Raw genomic sequence first — 26,501 nt, 5'->3', positions numbered from 1 at the left:
GTAACATCTGACCTTTAGGATGAGTAAGATTTTGATAAACAAAAGAGAAGAAAGGCTTTGGGGCATGAAAATACATGCCCCATGATTTAGGGAAGTAGAAGAAGGTCAGGGAGGCTGCACTGTGGGACGCTTGGTGGGGAGTAGGAAGCGGCTAGTGGAGGGATTGTGGGAGATGAGCCTGTGATTTAATACAATCCAAAGTTGCCTCCTGCTCATCAGCAGTCACGGCACACTCTTAGCTCCAGATGACTCCAATTCAAATCAGTTAACAGCCAATTAAAATCCCTGGGTCTTTGGCATAAAAACAGTTACCAGCCAGGCACAGTGGCTTCTGCTTATAATCCCAGCACTTTGGGAGGCTGAGGCAGGTGGATCACGAGTTCAGGAGTTCAAGACAAGCCTGAGCAACATGGTGAAGCCCCGGGCATAGTAGCAGGTGCCTGTAATCCCAGCTACTCCAGAGGCTGAGGCAGAACAATTGCTTGAACCCAGGAGGCAAAGGTTGCAGTGAGCTGAGACCACACCATTGCACTCCAGCCTGGGCGACAGAGTGAGATGCCATTACACACACAAAAAAAAAATTAGCAAGGCATGGTGGAGCCTGCCTGTAGTCACAGCTACCTGGGAGGCTGAGGCAGGAGGATTACTTGAGCCCAGGAAGCTGAAGCTGCAGTGAGCAATTATCATGCTGCTGCCCTCCAGCCTGGGTGACAAAGCGAGATCCTGTCTCAAAAAATAAAGTAAAAGACTGTTATCAATCCATTCTCTTTTAACTTAAATGTTACCAGCCTCTTTGAGCACCTACTCCATGTCAGGCATTGAAGCCAAGTTAAAGAAGACACAGTTTCGGCCTTCAAGAGGCTTATAGTCTAATTGTAACACAGACATAAACTTCAGCAGGTATCTAAGGGAGGAACAAATAAAGTGCCAGCAGACGGGAAACGTGCAACTTGCAACTAGCAGGAATCAAGGAAGGCTTTGTGGAGGCCATGATATGAGAACATGACCCTTGAAACCACTGAGCTTGAGATGCGCAGAGATGAAAGAGAAGCATGACCAATGCAGGAAAAACCTGGGGCATCTGGAAGGGTGAGAAGCAGCTCAGTTGGGCTGAAAGGTAGAGCCCAGAATGGGAGCTCAAGCTGGTCTGTAGGAAGCTCGTTCTTGCGGCAGGTGAGGCAGGATTGCAGGCAAGAAAGACCAAAGAGGCAAGTGGGAGGCTCCTGCCATAACACAAGAGTTGGGGATCGAGAATGGCTTTACCCAGAGCAGATGCTGTGAGACTAGAAAAGGGGAGAGGGGCCCCAGCAACATCCACGAGGTGGGCACGCAGGCCTGAAACAAGGCGATTCTGAGGCTGCAGGCCTGGGGGCCTGGGGGATGCTGCTGGCAAACACAGGCAGCACTAGAGGGGAGAGACAGATGTGTGAGATCTATAAAGAGGCGGGTGTTTCCCACCCGGGGCCTGCTGAAGAGACAGGGCACTTTCAGGAGAGCCAGGGCACTGCAGCCGTGTGACAAGGCCATTGTTTACTGAATGAAGGGGAAGAGAAGTGGGGCAGCCAGGGTCGTCTTCCTCTCCTGTCAAAGATGAACTTTGACACGAAATCTTTTTTTTTTTTTTTAAGATGGATTCTTGCTCTGTCACCAAGGCTGGAGTGCAATGGTGCAATCTTGGCTCACTGCAACCTCCACCTCCCAGGTTCAAGCGATTCCCCTGCCTCAGCCTCCCGAGTAGCTGGGTCTACAGGTGCGTCCTACCATGCCAGGCTAATTTTTCATATTTTAGTAGAGATGGGGTTTCACCATGTTGGCCAGGGTGGTCTCGATCTACTGACCTCAGGTGATCCACCCGCCTCAGCCTCCCAAAGTGCTGGGATTACAGGCGTGAGCCACTGCACCCGGCCAGACGTGAAATCTTTAGCTAGAAACATGTTCTGTTCTATGTTATGTACAGCCCCCGCAAAAAAAAAAAAAAAAAAAAAACATCATTTAAGAATAGGTGGGTCTCACACAAACCAGTTTGTTCCTGTATTAAAAACCGTCTATTCACGGACACAGGAAAAGGCTTCCTATGCTAAATGGATGGAAAGCAGGCTTCCAAATGGTCTGCACAGGATGATTCCAGGGCTGTGAAATCGGCTAGAGTGGTGCCCACCTCCATGTGAAGCTGGCTTGTCTCTGGGTCCTGGGGTTGTATATGATTCCCATTTTCTTCCCCTTGCTTACACGCATTTAAAAATGTGTCCACAATACGCATGTGCTTCTCGTGCAGTTTTGAAGAAGTGCTTTGTGTATGTTGTTTTGTCTTTTTTTTTTTTTTTGAGACGAAGTCTCACTCTGTCGCCAGCCTGGAGTGCAGTGGTACCATCTTGGCTCACTGCAACCTCTGCCTCCCTGGTTCAAGTGATTCTCCTGCCTCAGCCTCCTGAGTAGCTGGGATTACAGGTGCGCGCCACTAAGCCCAGCTAATTTTCGAATTTTTAATAGAGACAGGGTTTCACCATGTTGGCCAGGATGGTCTCAATCTCTTGACCTTGTGATCCGCCTGCCTCGACCTCCCAAAGTGCTGGGATTACAGGCGCACCCGGCCATTTTGTCTTTTTAATGTTGGCTTAGAAAGGAACAAAAAGGCTGGGCTGGTCCCTTGAAGCTAAAGAAAATTTCTGTGAATCCCTATCAGTGACTGAAAAATTTTCTAGGTCTAGACTGCTGAATTCCTTTACAATTCCTACAAGCACTAACCCCAACTTCTGATTCCCTTTTAAAGATGTTTATCCTCTCCTCCTTGCAAAGAAAACAAGCAAAGCTGAGTGATCCTGCCTCCTGTATCACAGCTGTTCAGAGCTACCCTCAGCCCCAAGCCATCTCTTTTTTCTTCTTACTCATAAGGATTTTAAAAGGCCAGGCCGACAGCCAGGCACGGTGGCTCAACATCTGTAATCCAGCACTCTGGGAGGCCGAGGCGGGCGGATCACTTGAGGACAGGAATTCTAGACCAGCCTGGCCAACATAGCAAAATTCTGCCCCTACTAAAAATACAAAAATTAGCCTGTTGTGGTGCTGTGCACCTATAATCCCAGCCACTTGGGAGGCTGAGGCAGGAGAATCGCTTGAACCCGGGAGGAAGAGGTTGCAGAGAGCCAAGATCGTGCCACTACCCTCCAGCCTAGTGACACAGTGAGACTCCATCTCAAAAAAAAAAGAAGTCCTTTTTATATTCTTTTAGATATTCAAATAAATTTGAATATGGCCTAGGTATTAGATAACATTAAAAAGTTACTGCTAATTTTGTTAGGTGACAATTATATTGTCAGGCCCTTATTTATCAATCAATTTGTCAATTATATTTTAAGGCCTTTATCTGATAGAGATGTTGATATATTAATAGGGAAAATAAATAAGATGTCAGGGATTTATTTTATATTATTCCAGAAAACAAGTAAAAGTGCTGGATAAAATAAGATTGGAAAAGTGTTAAGAACTTTTAAGGTTGAGTGGTAGGTACACAGGGATAGATTACTAATCTCTCTTCTTTGGTGTAGCTTCAAAACTTTTCTTGTTAAAAGCTTTAAAGGGTGGGGCTTTTGTTTCTATAGTATTTGTCCAAGCTGTAGTTTTAGTTTTAACATCTTTTTTTTTTTTTTGAGACAAAGTTTCACTCTTGTTGCCCAGGCTAGAGTGCAGTGGTGAGATCTCTGCTCACTGCAACCTCCGCCTCTCGAGTTCAAGCAATTCTCCTGCCTCAGCCTCCCAAGTAGCTGGGATTACAGGCGCCCACCACAATGCCCAGCTAATTTTTTGTATTTTTCATAGAGACGGGGTTTCACCACGTTGGCCAGGCTGGTCTCAAACTCCTGGCCTCAGGTGATCCACCCGCCTCAGCCTTCCAAAATGCTGGGATTACAGGCGTAAGCCACCACGCCCAGCCTCAAGCTGTAGTTTTAATCTTACTCTCTAGTTATAGAGAAAATGCAGAAAAGTATCACCAAAAAACAAAGCATACTTTATGCCATAGCAACTTTTTCAAGTATTTGAAGGCATGTGCATAGAATCATGAGCAGTGAAAAGATGACAGCCCAGAGGCCTGGAACCTGCCTCCTGGTGGAGGGAGATGGAAGAGGAAAACCACAGTCCTGGGAAAGGATTCCCAGACATGCCAGGAAAGAAAACCTCGCACTTCAGTACAGACTCTACCTGCAACTCAGTAAGACATCACTATCTATTCCTGGGAAGTAAGGGCCATCTCCAGAACATACCCCAAACAAAGGAGGCCCCTGCGATTACCCAAACTCAACTGTCTAACTGGTATCATTACCTTCTCTAACTTCCCTTGGCTCTCCCTGGATAGAATTCTGCAGAATTAGCTCTTTGCAAAAAACGAAAATCATAATGAAAATACCTAAAACAGAAAAGAAAAGAAACTCAAGAATGAAAATGCATTATCCACACGAAACCAGATGAGAAATTAAAGTAACTGAGAGTGAGGCAGACCCTCTGCCCTGGGGGTTCTTGTTGTCTGAAAAGGTGAGTGGGCTTTGGGAGTTTCTGTCTTGGTATTTTGTGTTTTCCCCTTAGACTCAAACGTAGCCTTTGTGAAAATATGAAATCTGCCTGATGTCTGGATAGACCTCCACCAAGTCCAAGATACCTCCCATCTGTAAAGCACCATCTATACTAAGAACGCCATCACATCTCACGGCTTCCCCCCATCCCCAACCCAGAAACACCATTCAAGCCATTGGTGGTGGACCGCATTTCCCACTTTTATTTGCTGGTCCAAACAGACTGAAGATGACCTCCCTATTCAGGCTAACTTCTCTCCTCATTTTTTCCAGACCATTTCTATATATCCTCATTTTTTTATTATAAAAGTAGTACATACAACATTTTAGAACATTTCGAAAACACAGATCCAAAGAAGACAAAAATCAATTACCACCTAGAACCAAAAGCTGTAAAATATTAGCATTTTATATTTTTCTGGGGTTTTTTTTCAGTGCATCATTTTTTTTCCAAAACTAAGAATACCATACTTTATATGAAGCTTGCCATCTTGTTTTTCTTAATTTAACCTTTCGGTCATAAATATTTTCTATGTCAAGATTCTTGACATAGAAAACATAATTCTAATGGCTGCATAAAATGTCATTATATGAACACAGCATCATTTATTTAACCAACTGCCTACTGTTGGCTATTTTAATAATTCCTCATTTTCACTATAAATGAAAGTGAATCATTGAGTGAATATTTTTAATATAAATTTATATAAATATATGATTATTTCTTTAGGATAAATAGATATGAGAGAAACTTCTGGAACAGAAGAGATAAAAAATGGAACCAATTTATATTCCACATATGAGCCTATCATTTCATCACTCTATCTACTCTCACTGGGTATAATATTTGCAGGTTTGATTTGTTTTCATTTGCATTTCATTTACAACTGGTGAAGATTAAAATTTGCTCATCTGTATTTTGCCAACATATGTTTTTTTCTTTTGTAAGTCATCGGTTTTACTTTTCCAGCAAGATGGTCATTGTTTCTTAATGACTTTTGAAATCCTTTTCAAGATTAAGGATATTAATCCTTTCTGATTAAATGTGTTGCAAATATTATATCTATATATATTTATATTTTGTGTGTGCACATGTGTTCTGGGAATTCCCCAAATTCCTGGTACTCCCCCGTCACTGAGCAAGCCCTAAACAGAATGTAAAGTAGCATGTTCTCTGCTGCGGAAAAAAAAACTCAGCATGATGAGATGCCTGAAAGGTCATCTAATTCAACACACTCATTTCCCCCATGAGGAAACCAGGGACTTGAGAGAAGTGGTTAAGCTGCTGGGGCCCACTGGAGGCCCAGAAACTGAAGCAGCTGAGTCAGCACACTTTCCATCTACACAGGATTTTTTCAGATACACACTATGTCTACATTGTATAGCCCATACTTAATTTCCTTAAGATTTTAAGCACAATGCTCATACAGCTGGGGAGATATGCCAAATTATTCATACAGTAGTAACTTTTTTTTTTTTTTTGGCTTTTTCCCAGAGAAGGATTTTATTGTGTTACTGATGGGTTTTTACTCAAAAGGTAGCTTCCAGTGTTTTTTGTTTGTTTTTGTTTTTGTTTTTTGTTTTCAGACAGTCTCACCTTGTCACCCAGGCTGGAGTGCAGTGGTGAGATCAGCTCACCGCAACCTCCACCTCCCTGGTTCAAGTGATTCTCATGTCTCAGCCTCCCAAGTAGCTGGAGTTACAGGCATGCACCACCACGCCCGGCTAAGTGTTGTATTTTTAGTAGAGGCGGGATTTCACCATGTTGGCCAGGCTGGTCTCAAACTCCTGACCTCAAGTGATCCACCCACCTTGGCCTCCCAAAGTGCTAAGATTACAGGTGTGAGCGACCGCACCCAGCCATAGCTCCCGGTTTTTTGTTTTTTGTTTTGATTTTGGTTTTTGTTTTTAGCTCCCAGTTTTAATATAAAAAACAATCTTTTCAAACAGCTGCTCCCTTTCTCATCCACTTCCTTTGAGATGGATCATCTCTCTTGAGGAGAAATCATTAAGCTTTCCGGCACTCTCTAGAAGTAGGATAAACCCTTAACTTGCAGACTGCCTAAGCTATAAAAGACGTCAAGGCATTTAATATTTTCTTCTGGATATGCAGCCCAGAGCACTGGAAGGAGTGAGGTGACTTAGTTTTAACTTCAATGTGTAAGACTGGCGATATGCAACTGTTTGCAAAGAGCCCACGTTGTGGAGTTGACAGTCATGGATAGATTTTTATCTCCCTTGTTGAGCAGCAGTATAACCTTGGACAAGTCACAGAACTACAACTGCAAAATATGAATAATCATGCATCATTTGTAGGACTTTTTTTTTTTTTTTTGAGACAGAGTTTCACTATTATTGCTCAGGCTGGAGTGCAATGGGGTAATCTTGGTTCACTGTAACCTCCGCCTTCTAGGTTCAAGTGATTCTCCTGTCTCAGCCTCCCAAGTAGCTGGGATTACAGGCACCCACCATCAGGCCCAGCTAATTTTGTATTTTTAGTAGAGACGGGGTTTCACCATGTTGGTCAGGCTGGCCTCAAACTCCTGACCTCAGGTGATCCACCCACCTAGGCCTTCCAAAGTGCTAGGATTACAGGCATGAGCCACCATGCCTGGCCTTGTAGGATTTTTTTTTAAGGCAACTGAAAAGAATCTATCTCCCATGCCTAGCTGAATGCCTGACCCTCAGCAGAGAAGGATAACAACAAACACATTTGCCAGGTGCTGTTTTAAGTGCTTTATAAAAATTACCTCACTTGATCATTACAAGACGTCGTGTGGTCAATACCATTTTTGTCTCATTTTACAGCTGGGGGAACTAGGGCACAGAGAATTAAAGTACCTTGCCCAAGATGACAAGGTAATGAGAAGAGACGCTGGCGTTCAGACTCTGGCAGTCCAGCCTCAGACCCCATTCCTAGGTCTCTACCTCCCCTCTCCCTACCTCTCTCGGGGGGAGACTGCCTACCCCTGAAACCTTGATAGAACTAAGCAATCCTAAAACAATGGCCGAGGGTGAGGAAGAGAGCTGGAAATACATTTTTCTGCCAGTGGGTGATTTCCTTCTTCCTACAAGCCTGATTTCTTACAGCATTTTAAAGATTCTTCCTTAATCAGACACTCTCACACACCACTCGATGAGCACAAGACCGCCATCTTTGTAGAGGGCAATTCAACAGAAGCCAGCAGTGTCCTTAGTGTATTTGACACCCAGGACTAATCATTTACCAACCTCTCTCCTCTAGGTGACAAACTTATTTTCCTAGTAATGTGTAGAATCAAGAATAGTCTGGATTTTTTTTTTTTCATTCATTCTTTAGGTTTAAAACAACAAGTTGATTTTTTTTTTTTTTTTTTGAGACAGAGTCTTGCTCTGTCGCCAGGCGCCAGGCTGGAGTGCAGTGGCGCAATCTCAGCTCACTGCAATCTCCGCCTCCTGGGTTCAAGCAATTCTCCTGCCTCAGCCTCCCAAGTAGCTGGGACTACAGGCACATACCACCATGCCCAGCTAATTTTTGTATCTTTTAGTAGAGATAGGGTTTCACCATGTTGGCCAGGATGGTCTCCATCTCTTGACCTTGTGATCTGCCCACCTCAGCCTCCCAAAGTGCTGGGATTACAGGCATGAGCCACCATGCCCAGCCTACTTTTTTTTTTAAATGAACTTTTAAAAAATTATTCAGGTCAGGTGTGGTGGCTGACACCTATAATCCCAGAATTTTGGGAGGCCACAGCAGGAGGATTGTTTGAGGTCACGAGTTTGAGACAAGCCTGAGAAACATAGCAAGACTTCATCTCTACCAAAAAGTTTTTTTAATTAGTTGGCCATGGTGGCATGTACCTGTAGCCTTAGCTCCTAAGGAGGCTTAGAGGGGATGACTTGAGCCCAGGTGATCAAGGCTGCAGTGAGCCATGGATCACAACACTGCACTCCAGCCTGTGTGATAGAGTGAGACCCTGTCTCTAAAAATTAATAATAATAATTCAGTAAAATATTTCATGTATGAATTAAAATTTCCACTTACCAATCAAAATTAATTATACTTTGTAGTTTGCATTCTGCTCTGTTTTTTCACATTTAAATACTGAACTCTGAGAGAATAATGGAATTGAAGTAACTCTGAGAGAATAACGGAATTGAAGTAACTCGAGTTCTGTTCTGGGGTTTCTACAATCATTGTGCTATCATTGTTTATGTCTAATCTACTGTTTAAACTCCGGACTATGCAGCGCCATAGGCGCTAAAATGCAACTTGGCCCCAAAGCTCTAGCAAAAGCTGTACACACCATTAAGAACTTACTCCAACTTTATCACTGCCAGCGCATGGTGATAATAAAAAAAACACCCACACTGGTTTTAGTACTGTTTCAAAATTCTACAAACCACACAATCCCTCACTCCCTGTACATAGGGGGAAACCCCTTGCACCATCCCATTCTTTAAGTCCTTGCCAGTATCTATTAAACTTCTAAATGCATGGACCTTCTAATCCAGCAATTGCAATTCTTTGAACACAATGTCCTGATGTATCTACACAAGTAGTCAAAATATGCAAGAATTTCCATTGTTACATTATTCATAACAGCAAAAAAAAAGAACTGGAAAGAACTGAAAGGTCCAGTAAGGAGCAGGGGTTAAATTAATTATGCCATATCCATTCCATAGAATCCACTCAGCATTAGAAAGAGTTAGGTCAGCCTGTTTGTATTGCCCAGGAAGGGTATGATATACAGACCTACTTCAGAGGTATTGCAGGTTCAGTTCCAGACCACTGCAATAAAGCGAATCTTGCAATAAAATGAGTCACACAGTTTTTTTATTTCCTAGTGCACATAAAAGTTATGTTGACCAGTAGCAGTGACTCACACCTATAATCCCAGCACTTTGGGAGGCTGAGGCCAGTGGATCATCTGAGGTCAGGAGTTTGAGAACAGCCTGACCAACATGGAGAAACCTCGTCTCTACTAAAAATACAAAATTAGCAGGGCGTGGTGGCGCATGCCTGTAATCCCAGCTACTTGGGAAGCTGAGGCAGGAGAATCACTTGAACCTGGGAAGTGGAAGTTACAGTGAGCCAAGATCGCATCATTGCACTCCAGCCTGGGCAGCAAGATTGAAACTCTGTCTCAAAAAAAAAAAAGTTATGTTTACACTATACATTATGTCTAAAAGTGTACATAGCTTAATTTAAAAATACTTCATTGCTTAAAAATGCTAACAATACAGGCTGGACAACACAGTGGGACTCCATCTCTATAAAAAGCTTTTAAAAACTACCGAGGTGTGGTAGAGCACACTTGTAATCCCAGCCACTCAGGAGGCTGAGGTAGGAGGATTGCTTGAGTACAGGAGGCTACAGTGAGCTATGATTGCCCCACTGCAGTCCCGCCTGGGCAACAGAGAAAGACCCTCTCTCAATTAAAAAGAAAAAAAAGGTAACAATCATTTGAGCCTTCAGCAAGTCCTAATCTCTTTGCCTCAGTGTTGATGGCTGCCAATTGATCAGGGTGGTAGTTGCTGCAGGTTGGAGTGGCTTTGGCTATTTCTTAAAATAAAATAACAATGAAATTTGTCACATTGATAGATTCTTCCTTTCATGAAAGATTTTTCTCTATAGCATGAAATGCATTTTATCCACAGCAGAACTTCTTTCAAATTGGAGCTAATCCTCTCAAATCCTGCACTGCTTTATCTACTAAGTTTATGGAATATTCTAAATCTTTTGTTGTCATTTCAACAGTTTTCACAGTATATTCACAAGTAGATTCCATCTCAAGAAACAACTTTCTTGGCTCATCCATAAGAAGTAACTCCTCATGCATTAAATTTTAACATGAGATTGCAGGCATTCTGTGCTACCTTCAGGCTCCACTTCTAACTCAAGCTCTCTTGCTCTTTCTACCACATCGGCAGTTACTTCCTCCTCTAACATGTTAAATCCTCAAGTCATTCATGAGGCTTGGAATCAACTTCTTCTGAACTCCAGTTATTGTTGATATTTTGACTTCCTTCATGAATGACAAATGTTCTGAGTGGCATCTAAAATTCAGAAGATTTTAAATTTACTTTGCCCAGATCCATCAAAGGAATCACTATCTATGGCAGCTACAGCCTTACAAAATGTATTTTTAAATAATAAGATGTGAAAGTTGAAAGTACTCCTTGATCCATGGGTTGCAGAATAGATATTGTGTTAACAGGCATGAAAACAGCATTAATCTCCTTGTACATCTCCATCAGAGCTCTTGAGTGACTAGGTGCATTGTCTATGAGCTGTAATATTTTCTAAGGAATCTTTTTTTCTGAGTAGTAGGTCTCAACAGTGGGCTTAAATTATTCAGTAGACCATGCTGCAAATAGATGTATAGTCATCAAGCCTTTAGTTGTTCCATTTATAGAGCACAGGCAGAGTAGATTTAGCATAATTCTTAAGGCCTTAGGATCTTTTGGGATAGTAAATGAGCATTGGCTTCATTTTAAAGGCGCCAGCTGCATTAGCCCCTAACAAGAGAGTCTGCCTGCTCTTTGAAGCTTTGAAGCCGGGTATTGACCTCTCGCTAGCTGTGAAGGTCCTAGATGGATATTCTTCCAATAGAAGGCTGTTTTGTCTCCATTGAAAATTCTATTGTATACTGTAGCCACCTTCATCAATGACCTTAGCTAGATCTTCTGGATAACTTGCTGTATTTATTCATCAGAACCTGCTGCTTCTCTTTAGATTTTGGTGTTATGGAGATGGCTTCTTTCCTCAAACCTAGTGAATCAACCTCTGCTATCTTCATACTTTTCTTCTGCAGCTTCCTCATCTCTCTCAACCTTCATAGAATTGAAGCAATTTAGGGCCTTGTTCTGGATTAGTCTTTGGCTTAAAGAAATTGTATAGCTGGTTTGATATTCTATCCAGACCACTAAAGCTTTGTCCAAGCAATAAGGCTGTTTCACTTCCTTATCCTTCATGTGTTCCCAGGAGTTGAACTTTTCATTTCCTTCAATATCTATTTTCCTTTGCATTGACAACCTGGCCAGCTGGCATGAGAGGCTTAGTTTTTGGCCTGTCTCAGCTTTCAACACGCCTTCCGCATTAAACTTAAACATTTCTAGCTTTTGATTTAAAGTGAAAGACACATGACTCTGTTTTTCGCTTAAACACTGAGAACCCATTACAGGTTTATTAACTGGCCTAATTTCAGTATCATTGTGTCTCAGGAAATAGGAAGGCCCAAAGAGAGAAAGAGAGTAGGGGGAACAATTAGAATACGTACAATATTTATCCACTAAGTTTGCTGTCTTACATGGGCATGATTCATCGTGCCCCAAAACAATTGCAATGGTAGCATCAAAGGTCACTGATCACAGATCACCATAACAGATACAATAATAATGAAAACGTTTGAATTGTTTTGAGAATTACCAAAATATGACAGAGACATGAAATGAACATATGCTATGGGGAAAATGGTGCTGATAGACTTGCTCAACACAGAGTTGCCACAAACCTTGAGTTTGTAAAAAATGCAACATCTGTGGAGTGCAATCAAATGAGGTATGCCTGTATCAGTAACTGAAAAAAAACAAGCAGTAGAACAAACTGGGAAGGGTTTCCCATTTATGTAGAAAGATAAATGTGCAAACTTAGTCTGGTACAATCTATCTTCCCTTGCCTCTAAGGGTATTGGTCTGGCCAGAAGGTCTCTGCAATGATGGACAAATCAAGGTTTACTGGGAATTCTCAGCTCACCTTTCACATGTCCCGCTATAGATTAAATTATACTAGGAACATATCAGTTACTCCCTAAATTGCCTAAGGGAGAAGAGGAACAAAGAGAAATAATCTAAGAACCTAAGTTTATTCAGATTTTCTTAGACTTCTTCAATCTTCTTTTGAAATATAGACATATGGGCCAGGCGCAGTGGCTCATGCTTGTAATCCCAGCACTTTGGGAGGCTGAGGTGGGTGGATCACTTGAGGTCAGGAGTTCGAGACCAGCATGGCCAACATGGTGAAACCCCGTCTCTACTAAAAATACAAAAATTAGCCAGTGTCGTGGCATAGGCCTGTAGCCTCAGCTACTCAGGAGGCTGAGGCAGGAGAATCACTTGAACCCAAAAGGTGGAAGTTGCAGTGAGCTGAGATCGTGCCATTGCACTCCAGCCTGGGCAACAGAGCAAGACTGTCTCAAAAAAAGAAAAAGAAAGAAATACAGACATATGTACTTTTTACATAGATGATATTGTAGATACACAGCAATAGAATAAAATATTTCTTAGATGCTCAGCTTCTGATTAAGGATCAGAAAGATCAAGAAACAGCAAAACAAATACATAATGACCCTGAAACTGCCAGGATATTCCAGAGCAAAATTCTTTTTTAATGTTTCAGTTCATTGCCTATGCGTATACACTGTTCAATTAACATATTTCAAATCCATAGAAGTCTAAAAACAGTGACAGAATATCTGCCTTTAATTGTCTTTAAACTAGGCCTACTTTTAAGGACCCTAATGTGGCAGAAGATAAAAAAGAAACTGTTAATACCATTTAGACTAGGCCCAGAGGTTTAAAAAAATTTTTTTTTACTTAGTTAATAATGTCTCTGACCCTCACATTTTTTTCTCTATAGAAGAAATTATTTCATTTGGAGAGGTCATGCATTGGCACAGGCAGAATGGTGTGGCTGTACTTTATCACCATAAAGTCCCATCTAGCTAGGACCTCAGAGAATAAAATGCTAACTTAGAGAGAGGAGACGCAATGTTCTGCATATAAATGACTTCACTCTCTGCTTCATCCCACAAAACATTAAAATTTAAACAGCCAAGTTCTATAATAAAGGTAAATGCAAAATGCCAAAAGAACCCTGAGGACAGAGTGTTAAAATCTTCCAGGGTGGTGGGGTGCGGAGCGGGGAGAGGAAGAACATTTGAACCTGGTCTTGGAGGAGAGAAAGAAAATAGGACTGATGGACCGCATGCAGGCAGCGGAAGCGGCTGGCAGCCACGTGGGTGTACACGTGGGTATTTGGACAATAGAGACCTGGCTACAGCGGCTGAAGCAAGATGGGAGATGATGTTGGAAAGGGACGATGGGGACAATTTGTCAAGAGCCCTTTATGCCATAGTAAGTAGGAAATAACCTCCATCCAACCTTCTCTCTCCTTACTTTTCTCCTCAGCCCTGCAACCTCAGCCTCCCAGATTCAAGCGATCTTCCTGCCTCAGCCCCCCAGTAGCTGGGATTATAGGCACGCACCACCGTGCCCAGCTAATTTTTGGATTTTTAGTAGAGACGGGGTTTCACCATGTTGGCCAGGCTGGTCTCAAACTCCTGACTTCAGGTGATCCACTGGCCTTGGCCTCCCAAAGTGCTGGGATTACAGGCGTGAACTACCACACCCAGCCTCATACATACATTTTTATATACAAACTACAGCATACTTTACTCTGTGATGCCTTTCTCACTTAATAATAGATTATAAATCTTTTTCCTTATCAGTAGATTGAGTCACCTAACTCTTTCTAAATTCCTTGTCTGAAAATATAATGATTTTAAGAGTCCATGTGGTGGTTGAGACTTTTTCTCACTATACTGTATATAGAGGCAGCTTGTGGTGATCAGAGCCCTGGACTGATGGTCAGGCTTGAATCCCAGCTCTGCCACTAGTTATGTGACCTTGCTCATGCCATTTAGCCTCTCCAAACCTGTTTTCTTATCTGCAAAATTAGGCATTGAACTAGATGGGTTCTCAGGGCCCCTCCGAGGCTGGTAGTTCATGTTTCTGTGAACCATCGATATCACATGCTGCCTTGAGAGCAGATTTGAAAAGAGAAAAGGATGAAGGAGCAGAGAGACTAAAGCTCCTGCCACCAGATGACTTTTCCCTGCTCCCAGGCTGTTGCTCACGCCTTCCTTGCCTTCCATAACCTTCCCTCTCCACCCCTAGCCTTGGCCCACTGAGCCTGGGCTTATCAGCCAAGCTAAGCACAAGGGGCCCCAGCAGGTGTCTGATTTCCAAGACTGGTCAGTAGCCCGTCTTATTGTTACACGAGGAAGAACAGAATTTGGATACGTTTTCCTGGGAACATGTTCCATCCCAGTTGAGAGTCCACTGCCCTCATTGTAGAGAGAATGTGCATATAATGAATGCCTTAGAAAGCCCTCAGAAGCTTGGAGAAACCACCAGCTCATCTGCAGACTCTCAGTAGCAGAACAACCGTGTGGCTAAGGAGGCTGAGACCCAGAGTGAGTGTCGTTTGAGCTCAATGAAATCCTTCCATTCTCCAAGGCATCCCCATACTTTGCCAGACAAAAAGGCAGCCATGGGACACATCACTCATTTGCCTCCCAAATGTCCACACCAAGGACAGAAGGTATGGACCTTGTACAAAGTATTCCACAACCTTATTTTATTTTACTATTTTTGAGACAGAGTTTCTCTCTTGTTGCCCAGGCTGGAGTGCAATGGCATGATCTCGGCTCACTGCAACCTCCATGTCCCAGGTTCAAGCAATTCTCCTGCCTCAGCCCCTCGAGTAGCTGGGATTATAGGCATGTGCCACCATGCCCAGCTAAATTTTGTATTTTTTTAGTAGAGACAGGTTTCTCCATGTTGGTCAGGCTGGTCTCAAACTCCCAACCTCAGGTGATCTGCCCACCTCAGCCTCCCAAAGTTCTGGGACTGCAGGCGTGAGTCACCGCGCCCAGCCTCCACAACCTTAAAACAGTCAAATATCAAGTACCAGATGTCCATCAAGAGAGCTACTGGTATACGCCCTAAACTGGAAAGGTGCTCACTGATCGCCTGCTCTCAGAAGGGTGATTTGTGACTCTTGCCAGATTATCTGCAGCTCCAACATGGAGTTGGACATCCATCTTTGATGCCAACTCAAGTAGCACAAACAGCCATTATTGACACATTTGACACCAGGAGGCAGAATCCCAACTCCGTTTCTAGCAGCAGGGACTTTCAGAAAACACACTCCTTGTGGAATTAATTTTCCCCTTCTATTCATTTTTGCCTTAATTTGTCTCTACTTCTAAAATACAAGTCAAGCTGCCACAAAAAATTACTTTTATAAGGTGAGGGGAAGACAATACACCTCTGTTATCATTGAATTCCTTACTATTGTAGACAAATATTTAATAATATGGGGAAAAGTATGTGACAACATTGTTATATGGATAAAAGAAATGCAAGTTCAAATTGGTATGTGCAACATGATCCTGATTTTTTAGTAAAAATAGAAGAAAAAAGCAAGGACCTATGCCAAGATTTTAACAATGCTCATACTGGTGCAATTACAAATTTTTGTGTGCTTATCTATGTCTTCTGAGTTTCCTTCACAGACATATACCACTTCTGTAACAACAACAACAAAAAAAGTAAAAATAAAATCTCTTGATCTTTTGTAAAAGAAAATATAGGGTCGGGTGAGTTGGCTCATGCCTGTTATCCCAGCACTTTGGAAGGCCAAAGCAGGAGGCATGAGGTCAGGAGATCGAGACCATCCTGGCTAACAAGGTGAAACCCTGTCTCTACTAAAAATACAAAAAATTAGCCGGGCGTGGTGGCATACACCTATAGTCCCAGCTACTCAGGAGTCTGAGGCAGGAGAATTGCTTGAACCTGGGAGGCAAAGGTTGCAGTGAGCTGAGATTGCACCACTGCACTCCAGCCTGGGTGACAGAGTGAGACTCCATCTCAAAAAAAAAAAGAAAGAAAGAAAACATAAACACATCCTGTTATTTCTTCCTGGGAAGAGGTGACATTTGCTAGTATCACTTGGATAGTCACTTTCAAGAAAGTATGGCCCAGCAGTACTGGATCCTGGGTCAGGATTGACCCCAACTGATGAAATTACTTGCACAAGTCCAAGACCCCGACCCTTCTGCCACATCTGACAGAAGAGCAAGTCTCAGTAGGCCTGTAAGTTGCCTTCTCACTCATTCTTGAACTCCACAGGGCAGGGATCTTTCAGACACCACACAATTTTTTTTTTAATTTGGAATATTCCAGTGATTTGGATTGTATCCAACCCATCCTGCTCAGCATGCTAGAAAGATTTCTAGGAGAACTAAGATCCTAGGAATATTGGTTTCTAGGGTCTCACTATAATGATTTATGGGAACTTCTTTCAAGTTGTCACTGAGACCAGAATAGTCAAGTTGGTTGAAATCTGGAAGATCATCTTCTAATCCTGCCCCCGAATTTCAGTCATCTCATAACCATATTTAAACTATTATTTACTTGATATGTTTTAAAAATCAACTCTAAGTAAACTCACTTGGCCTTTTCCTAATTAAATAGATGAAATCATAGATTTGTCACTTATAAGTTTTTTTCTGAAAACATTCAAATAAATATATACCTATTAAAAACATTTTTTAAATGCTTGCCCTAAAAACATCTTGTTTCCCACCATCAGTACACACACTGTACTTGGGGTAATATATATCCAATCCAACAATTCAACCTTCAAAGTTTTCAGAGAAACTGACACTTAGAGAAATAAACCTCTTGCCTAAAGACATATTTTTGTGAAAAGTCCTTATGCTTTTATTTTTTGTTTCCTTTTTTTTTTTTTTTTTTTTTTTTTTGAGATAGAGTCTTGCTCTGTCGCCAGGTTGGAGTGCAGTGGTGCAATCTCTGCTCATTGCAACTTTCGCCTCCTGGGTTCAATCAATTCTCCTGCCTCAGCCTCCAGAGTAGCTGGGACTACAGGCATGCGCTAATGTTTTTGTATTTTTAGTAGAGGCGGGGTTTCACTTTTTTGGCCAGGCTGGTCTCAAACTCCTGGGCTCAAGCAATTCACCCGCCTCAGCCTCCCAAAGTGCTGGGATTACAGGCGTGAGCCACTGTGCACAGCCTAAAAACTATTTTCTTAAAAGTATCAAAGAGCTAAAAAAAAAAACAAGAACTGTCAGGCCAAAACCTAAGAATGAAAGAGAAGCCAGTGAGGTAAACAGCATTTGTCAGCTAAAAGAAATGGAGATGAACAAGCAGAAAACGAGCTGCCGTTCCGATGGCCTCATGGGGCAAGGATGACAGAAGTCAAAGGTCAGAGTCCACCCAGGGTGGAAAAATAGTCGACCCCCACATATATTCTATTTGTTTGTTTTTTGATACAGAGTCTTGCTCTGTCACCCAGGCTGGAGTGCGGTGGCATGATTTTGGCTTACTGCAACATCTGCCTCCCAGGTGCAAATGATTCTGGTACCTCAACCTTCCAAGTAGCTGGGATTACAGGCATGCACCACCATACTGGGCTAATTTTTGCATTTTTAGTAGAGATAAGGTTTCACCATGTTGGCCAGGCTGGTCCTGAACTCTTGACACCGAGTGATCTGCCCGCCTGGACTCCCAAAGTGCTGGGATTACAGGCATGAACCACAACATCCAGCCTCCCAATACATACATTTTAGCCAGAACCCCAAAGGGTACACCGTCAGGGTAAGAGTGAGTCAGAAGTAATTCCACCCCCTTCCCTATCCCAAGAAACTGGAGAGGGGCATTACCTTAGGCTCTGTTTAGAGAAGGAAGGAAAGGAGGAGGGGAGAGAGGGGCAGGAATAGACATACAGTGCTTGAAAGATTGGAGTCCACCCAGGTAACTGGCATAAGTTTTCAAAATCCTCTCTGAAGAACATTTTTATCTTAGGCCTTAGGAAACTCATACCAATCATTTTTCTAGGGCTGTGAAGAGCCTGCAAAGACAGTCCTTTTGTTCTCTGAAGGCGTGCATTACTACCTAAAGCAAGAGGGACAAACAGAGAAGAGAAATTGCTGCAGTGTTCAAAATTCATGGTCTCCTATTTCCCTCATTCTCAGGACTTCTGCGAGGCACCCACTCCTGATACTCCTGATGTCTCATCAGAGGAACCTCAGTGGACACACGGTGTTGCAGTTTGAAAGAAAATGGGCAGCCTTACCAGGTAGTTTTTACCAAGATAATGACTTTGCCATGGTTCTTGGCCTCACCTCACACCCTCAGAAATCTGATTCCCTCGACTAACAAGAAAGTATCTGACGTTCCAGAGTGAAACGCACTTTAACCAAGCTCACAAGATTTAGTTATATACCAGGATGCCGATTCATTTGCTGACCATAAGAAATGCTGCTCTCATGAGGACTAGAATACCATCAACACAGTCTGTGTACTCTTTCCCCATGGGGAGAGCTATTGGAAAGACAAACTATGATACCAAGACAATACCAAGGCATTCCCTGATCAACAGGGACTCAGAGTGAAAGGAGGTGGCTGAATGACCCAAGAACAGGCTTTGACTAAGCCTTACCTTCTCCCCCATGGTCTTATCATGGGATCAAAACTGGGGAAGTCCATTAGCCAAGATTCTCTCTCCACTGACAATGCATGGATCGGCACTGCCAGAATATGATTCTCAAACCTGCCTGTTTTCCATGGTTAACTAACTCCCAACTTTCTGATTAGTACCTCTTCATAAAATCCAACTTCTCCGGAGGGCTCTAGTCCTCTTCATGTGCTAGGCTTTCCTAGGCTTGCCTTGGTAGCACCAAGCCTATCTGAAATTACTTTCAAGAGACAATTGTAACAGAGGCTGAGATGGGAGGATCGCTTGAGGCCAGGTGTTCAAAACCAGCCTGGGCAATATAGTGAAACTCTGTCTCTAAAAAACAAAAAGAAAAAAGAAACAACATAGAAATACAAAAAAAAAAAAAAACCCACTCCGGGACAGAGCATTAGTTAACCTTCTGAAATCTCAAAGTGAACTGAAATGTACCAGAGGATAATCCCCAAACGCCATCCACCTTCTCTAACCCCCTTGCCACCTGTGCATGATGCCCATATTTTGTAACAGTGTCATGTACCGTGCATTCATCAGAAAGCTTCCTTCTGCCCTGCCAACCCCAAAGCGCCACCCATACCACCACCCACCGACCAAATAGCCAAGGAAGAGATTAAGAAACCTGCATTATTACATCAAGCAAGTCTTCACAGTACTGTAAGCTTTTAAAACAAAGGAACCAGGCCAGGCGCAGTGGCTCACACTTGTAATTCCAGCACTTTGGGAGGCTGAGGCAGGCAGATCACTTGAGCCCAGGAGTTTGAGAGCAGCCTGGCCAACAGGGTGAAACCCTCATCTCCACTAAATATACAAAAATTAGCTGGGTATGGTGGTGCGTACCTGTAGTCCCAGCTACTCGGGAGGCTGAGGCAGGAGAATCATTTGAACCCGGGAGGCGGAGGTTGCAGTGAGTGGGGATCACGCCACTGCACTCCAGCCTGGGCCATAGAGCAAGACTCCATCTCAACAACAACAACAAAAAAAAAGGAACTAGAAGAAGGAACATTACCATGGAGAGGCTCAGGAGCAGCGGTCTAGGGCAGCTGTCCTTGGATGACAGAGCTGAGTGCAATCGCTATCCTGGGTACCTTCTGGAATTTTTCCCCCCACCACCTCTCTCACCAGAGCGACTCTTTGGTAACTAGGTAACTATACATCTGTTGTTGTTAGTTGTCTTAACCAGACCCTAACAAGGATTTTCTTAGAGAATTTTTGTTTTGTTTCGTATTAAGAAATCTTACTAAATCTTAACTAAAGTTAAATTTGAAACCCTGCCAGTGAACTCTTCTGTGTTCCATTTCCTATGAGGCTTTACGAACCTAGCCCAAGGCATGTGTGCGTGTGTGTGTGTGTGTGTGTGTGTGTGTTTGCACGTGCATGTTTGGGAGAGAGAGAGAAAAATCAGGAACTAGAAGAGTGAGACCCACACCTGCCACTTTTCTAAAACAAGGTTCAAGGCAACTTTCACTATCATAGTTAACTACCCTTGGGTAAACTATGTCCCTCTTTTTTGCACCATTGTTCACATAATGATACAGAGGGGTTTGTTTCTCTATCACACAAGAAGTCTGTTTTCCCTTCTCCCTCCTTTAATGATATTCTCCTGGCTGAGCTCCAGTGTCTTCCCAACCATGAGTCATCACTGCTATTTCTGCATAAAATAGGGTGTTCTCAGCTTCTCACTTCTAAGAAGGACCATAGTTCAGAAAAGTCTGATAAGATGGTAAGATCCCCACAGCACACGTCTTGGTCTGAGATTATTAGATACCCAGTTTAGGGGAACTCTCCCTGTAGGGAGACAGCAAAGGAAGCAGTTCCCCAGTCTATCAGCAGTGGCTGCCATTCCCACTGATAAGGATCCCCTGCAAGGAAGCCTGACCCTCGGGGTTTCAGCCAGTTGGCATGGCCAGCATCCAACAAGCCCCGTCAGGAGCATCCTACCAGAAGGTCCCTGCCTACATGGAGTGAATGAAGGATGATAAAAAATCCTCTCCCTACCAAATGTATCTTCCACCCTTGGAGCAGCCCTTTCTCTTGAGGTTTGTTACTTTGTTGAAATGCAAATATTCTTGGAAGGTAAAGACTTTTTTTTTTTTTAAACCATTAGCACATTCACACAAATGTGCATCCAGTCCCATTCTTTCCTCAAAACCAGTTTTGATTGGAAGAGAAGGAAGTTTAAAAAAATCACCATGATCAGGCACGGTGGCTCACATCTGTAATCCCAGCACTTTGGGAGGACGAGGCGGGTGAATCACAAGGTCAGGAGTGCAAGACCAGCCTGGCCAAGATGCTGAAACCCCATCTCCACTAAAAATACAAAAATTAGCCAGGCATGGTGGCAGGCACCTGTAATCCCAGCTACTCAGGAGGCTGAGGCAGGGAATTGCTTGAACCTGGGAGGTGGAGGTTGCAGTGAGCCAAGACCGTGCCACTGCACTCCAGCCTGGGCAATAGAGCGAGATTCCATCTCTAAATAAATAAATAATTAATTAAATAATTAAATAAATAAATATCACCTACATACAAAAGAGAGTTAAGGATAGGAAGATATGTCTTACTGGGCATTAATCCTATTCTCTGGCCCATTCCCAGCTAAGTGCAAGCCCGCATTAACTTCACATAGCACTGGTAGCCCACCAGTTTCCCATGTCATCTGTGGATTATCTGAAGTGACATTAATCTGAACTCTCAACACTATCAATCATGTAATCATTCCTCACATATATGTTGCACTCTAACGACAGGCTGGGGAATATTCTAGATTTTGCATAGAGGACGAAGTAAACTGAGGAACTCTAATCCATCCCAAGGTCAAGTGTCCAATGTATGGATGAAGATTGCCTGGGCTTGTAATATTGACCATAATGAAGATGTTAGGGAAGCATTTGGCAGTTAATTCGCTTCTTTTGCTATCTACCCTACAGTCCTGGGAAGTATCACTAGGCATAATTTACAAAGCAATTGAGGCCCAGGGTAGTGAAGTTAGGGCAGTCTCCAGATTTAATCATCTAAATCATTACTCCCATAAAACTGGGAGTTGTTTACAATGTTTTCCTGGGAAGCTGTATTTTTAAAGCATCGGATGAATCAGAAGCACAGTCCAGCTGGAGGAATACTGCTAGACAGCTCAGGGCAGCCTTCTCAGACAGCTTTTCATTTGACCACCATAATTCAGGAAGGAAGGATTATTACATTATAATTCCCATTTTACAACTGAGGCAGCTTAAGCACAGAAAAAAACTATCTAGTCAAAAAGTAAAACAAAACAAAACAAATCTCCTCTCTTTCCATTTTATTTCCTTTTCATCTCTTACGAACAAACTAACGGAACTGTCAGAACAAATTATCTCATGAGCAATCATTTATGACTCCACTGTTTGCAAAACCTCTTTTGGTCTTTGTACCATCCACATAAGAGCAATCAAACAGCTAGCTATGAACCCAATGAAACTACTCCCAAGACATCAACTATGACGCTTAAATGTCTTCCTGCATCACTTTATTTTTGCCATTAAAAATAATCAACATTACACTTTGGGAGGCCAAGGCAGGTGGATCACTTTAGGCCAGGAGTTCAAGACCAGCCCGGCCAACATAGCGAAAGCCTGCCTCTACTAAAATTACAAAAAATTAGCCAGGTGTAGTGGTGCATATCTGTAATCCCAGCTACTTGTATGACTGAGGCAGGAGAATGGCTTGAGCCTGGGAGGCGGAGGTTGCAGTGAGCTGAGATTGCACCAATGCACTCTGGTCTGGGCGACAAAGCGAGAGGCTATCTCAAAAATAAATAAATAAATAAATAAAGTTTTAAAAAATGGAAATAAAATACATGTTAAATAAAATGTTGTTTGTCCCGTTCAACCTAGAAAACATATCTCTTGAGGGACTAGTGTGCTAATATACAAAGATATACATCCGAAATAAGACACAGTTCCTACTTTTAAGATGTTTACAGTACAATGAGAGATGACCAACAATTACAACCTAAAGTAAGCTGTTCATTAATTTAATGTCTGACATTCTCCATGGCAGGCATTGTTAGTGTTTAACTCCATACCTGTGCCTCTCCTTGTCATCAGTAATAGATAATACGCAGCTTCGGGCAATGGATCATGTCTGCCCTCGCCCAGTATTTCTCAACTTTTTTTTCCAACATCATATCCCGAAGAGCATTTTTAGACGCTTTTTTCTTAATTGCCCCATCCATGAAATTTTAATACCATAGATAAATTTTATGTCTGCATATATGCTGTATGTTTAACTGTGCTTTATACATATAAAGAATAAGATACTTTTTGTGCCTTTTCCCTCCCACAAAAACAATATCCTTCCTTTAAGGGATGATATCAACAGCACCCCCCCATCCACGTGCCACCCTAACCCTCACTCCATTCTCCACCATGTTCCCCACACCCACCCACCCTGCCTGTTAGGAATGCACGGTCTAAGGGAATTGTTAATAACAGTCTATTTCCTGCTTCCCACCATAATGGCAGCTGGGGTGGCCGTGTAACCCAGTTCTACCAATGACATGGAAGCTGACATCCATTTGGGAGGTCTCTGGGAAAATTCTTGTTTTCCTGGAAAATGAGACAGCCACTGCCAAGTCAGCCTCCTTTCCACCCCAAACTTCCCATGCGTCTTGAATGGAGTACGTGGCTAGAAGCGGTAGCAGTCATCTTGCAGCCATGACAAAAGACAACAGAATGGCAGCCAGTCTCATTGAGCCATTGACCAAGGGCCAGAAACAAAGACCTCTGAACTTCCTGTTGTGTGGAGAAACGAATCCTGGTCGCTTTAAGCCCTGTTGGTAGGTATTGTATAACTTGCAATTACACAGTTGTTATACAAAGCATTGTTAATTGATCAGCTGTGTGCCTCACAAGCAATAGCTGCCCTCTTATGATCATTAGTTATTGCTAAACCAAGCCAGAAAGAAGTACACACAAAAAAACAAATGCAATCAGGAATATTACACAAATCAGACACGAGATTTCACTCACGTTTAAGAGTTAAAGTCTTTTTTCTATCTTACCTCCTTTATAAAAAAAAAAAGAATTAAAGTATTTCTCACTAAACAAATCAACTTTTCAAAGAGTTGTATGATATTCCAACTAATGTTTGGCATTTGGAATGAACAAACTTTTAGCTATTTGGTATTACTGTGTAGAAAAATGGCCATGAAAGGATACAGGTAATTTTCCTTTATTTTCCTACTTTATACAAAATTAACATATTTATGATTTACCTAGGAGATATGTTTTTCAAAATACTTGAAAGTCAATTCTTTTCTAATTGAATCTTTAATATGCATAAGAAAAATGTGTTTCTTAAGGACCTCTTGACAGATCACCATGGCTCAGGCCTATAATCCCAGCACTTTGGGAGGCTGAGGTAGGTGAATTTGCTTGAGGAGTTCAAGACCAGTCTAGGCAACATGGTGAAACTCCATCTCTACAAAAAAATACAAGACGTAACTGGGCATGGTGATGTGTGTTTGTAGTCCCAGCTATTCAGGAGGCTGAGGTAGGAGAATCACCAGAGCCCAGGAGATGGAGGTTGCAGTGAGCCATGATCACGCCACTTGCTCTCTAGCCTGGGCAACAGAGTGAGATCCTGTCTCACTAAAAGAGAAAAGAAAAAAAGAATCCCTTTGGGAACCTTTTTATAGGTTAAAATGTAGAGATAATCATCTGTATTCATCACTTGAATATTTTATATTTTGCTTAAATTCTGATACTAGCTAATGCTAATTATTTCATATTTTAAAAACAGAAACCACTCACAAACTTATTTGATAAATCCAACATCACTCATTAAAAGTGATTTTCTATGCTTATCAAGGTTCAAGACCCAAGAAACTCAAAATCCCTCTAAATCTAAAGAGCCTCTAAAGTTTATTAGATAGAATTTAATTATAGACTTAGGGCTTTCAAAGCATTAGGTTTCTTTTAAAGTGTCCAAAAAAAAGTCTCATGTCCAAATCATTTTAACTAATTTCATTATTAACCTCACAACAAAAACTGACATTCTTTTAATAAAGATTGTTGTTCTTTTTAATATAAAAACAATATATGCTAGTTATAGAAAAGACAGGAAAAAATGAAAAACATTTTTAAATCATGTAATCTTATTACACACTGGACAATTTCTAACATATTTATTCACCTTCATATTCTGAATTCAGATATAAGAATACATATATAGGCCTTTTTATTTTATAAATACAAATATATATGTATTTTTGAGACAGGGTCTCATTTTTTCACCTTTGTCACCTCATACATTTTTGTTGAGCATTTTAGGTTATTTCTCGGTTTCTCTATTTCTAGTAGACACCATCGTGTTGAGAAGCCTTGCTTTTATAATAAAACACCTTGCATTGTTTTCTGAGGAATATTTCTTAAAAGTGGTTGAAGACTATGAACAACTTAAAACTGATCGTTCATTTTGCTGCCCAATAACTCACAATTTTTCTGAAAAGAGGTCTTTCTAACATCTCCTAAAACAATTCAAAATAATACTTTAGAACAGAACATATTAAATGGAGAGCAGAAGGGATTATTTGCCTCGTTTCCCTGACTGGCTGACGATATTGTTTATAAATTGTACTTTGGCCAATATTTTGTAGGAGAAGAAAAAGCTTGATTATAATTTTAAACTTTCTAAGCAAACCTTAAAGACTATAAAAGCAACTGAACTTGTTATTTATTCTGCATTTCACCTCGGTTACTAGTTTGTTAATGAAACAGTTCTTAAGAGTTGTTAAGCACTCCCAAAATTGTCAAGGGAAACGAAATGTAGTTATAATTAGTAGATAAAATAATGAGCTACATGCCTGTTGAGACATAAAACCAATCACAACCAAATTTATAAAGGAAGGAGCACTAACGCTTAAATTCCAAATAGCTCGAGTGAATGTAGGGGAATAAAAAGAGTATGACCATTTCAGTCCTCCAAAGAAAGGACAGGTAACTCAGAGGAAGCTTGAGGATAATATAACTTCACAAGGTTGGTTGGTCATAGCTCCAAAAGAAAGTAGATACAAACTTAGGCTGAAAACACTGGTGTTTTTTTTTTTTTTCTTGAACACGATTGTACCATATAGTTTTTATTTTTATTTTTATTTTTATTTTATTTTTTATTGAGACCAAGTCTCACTCTGTTGCCCAGGCTGGAGTGCAGTGGCGTGATCTCAGCTCACTTCAACCTCCGCCTCCCGGGTTCAAGCCATTCTCGTGCCTCAACCTCCCAAGTAGCTGGGACTACAGGCAAGAGCAACCACACCCGGCTAATTTTTGTATTTTCAGTAGAGACTGGGTTTCACCATGTTGGCCAGGCTGGTCCCGAACTCCTGACCTCAGGTGATCCACCCGCCTGAGCCTCCCAAACTGCTGGTATTAGAGGCTTGAGCCACCGTGCCCATCTACCATCTAGTTTTTAAACAGAAAGCACAAGCACCTAGCCCGTGCTGGAAGAGAAACTTTAATTTTTTCTTCCATATATGTGTGCGATGGGTCTTTACTGGGTGGCATATTAAGTGGGTAGCACTTGGGGAAATCCAAAACTGTTAGTTTGGGGTTTGAACTTTTGATCCAAGTTTTATACATAGA

The 26,501-nt window shown here is 42.0% G+C and overlaps 1 protein-coding gene across 4 annotated transcripts in view; it reads right to left on the bottom strand.

Annotated features, from left to right (window-relative positions):
- Positions 1-26,501, bottom strand: part of RHOH (ras homolog family member H) — a 59,320-nt gene that overhangs the window by 16,413 nt on the left and 16,406 nt on the right. The gene's annotated exons all lie outside the window — the stretch shown is intronic.

Source organism: Aotus nancymaae, unplaced genomic scaffold, assembly GCF_030222135.1.
Source record: "Aotus nancymaae isolate 86718 unplaced genomic scaffold, 86718_ANA_hifiasm-v0.15.2.pri h1tg000006l, whole genome shotgun sequence".
Taxonomy (NCBI): domain Eukaryota; kingdom Metazoa; phylum Chordata; class Mammalia; order Primates; family Aotidae; genus Aotus; species Aotus nancymaae.
The sequence above is the reverse complement of the archived record's forward strand: the minus strand, read 5'-3'. Positions and strand labels throughout refer to the sequence as shown.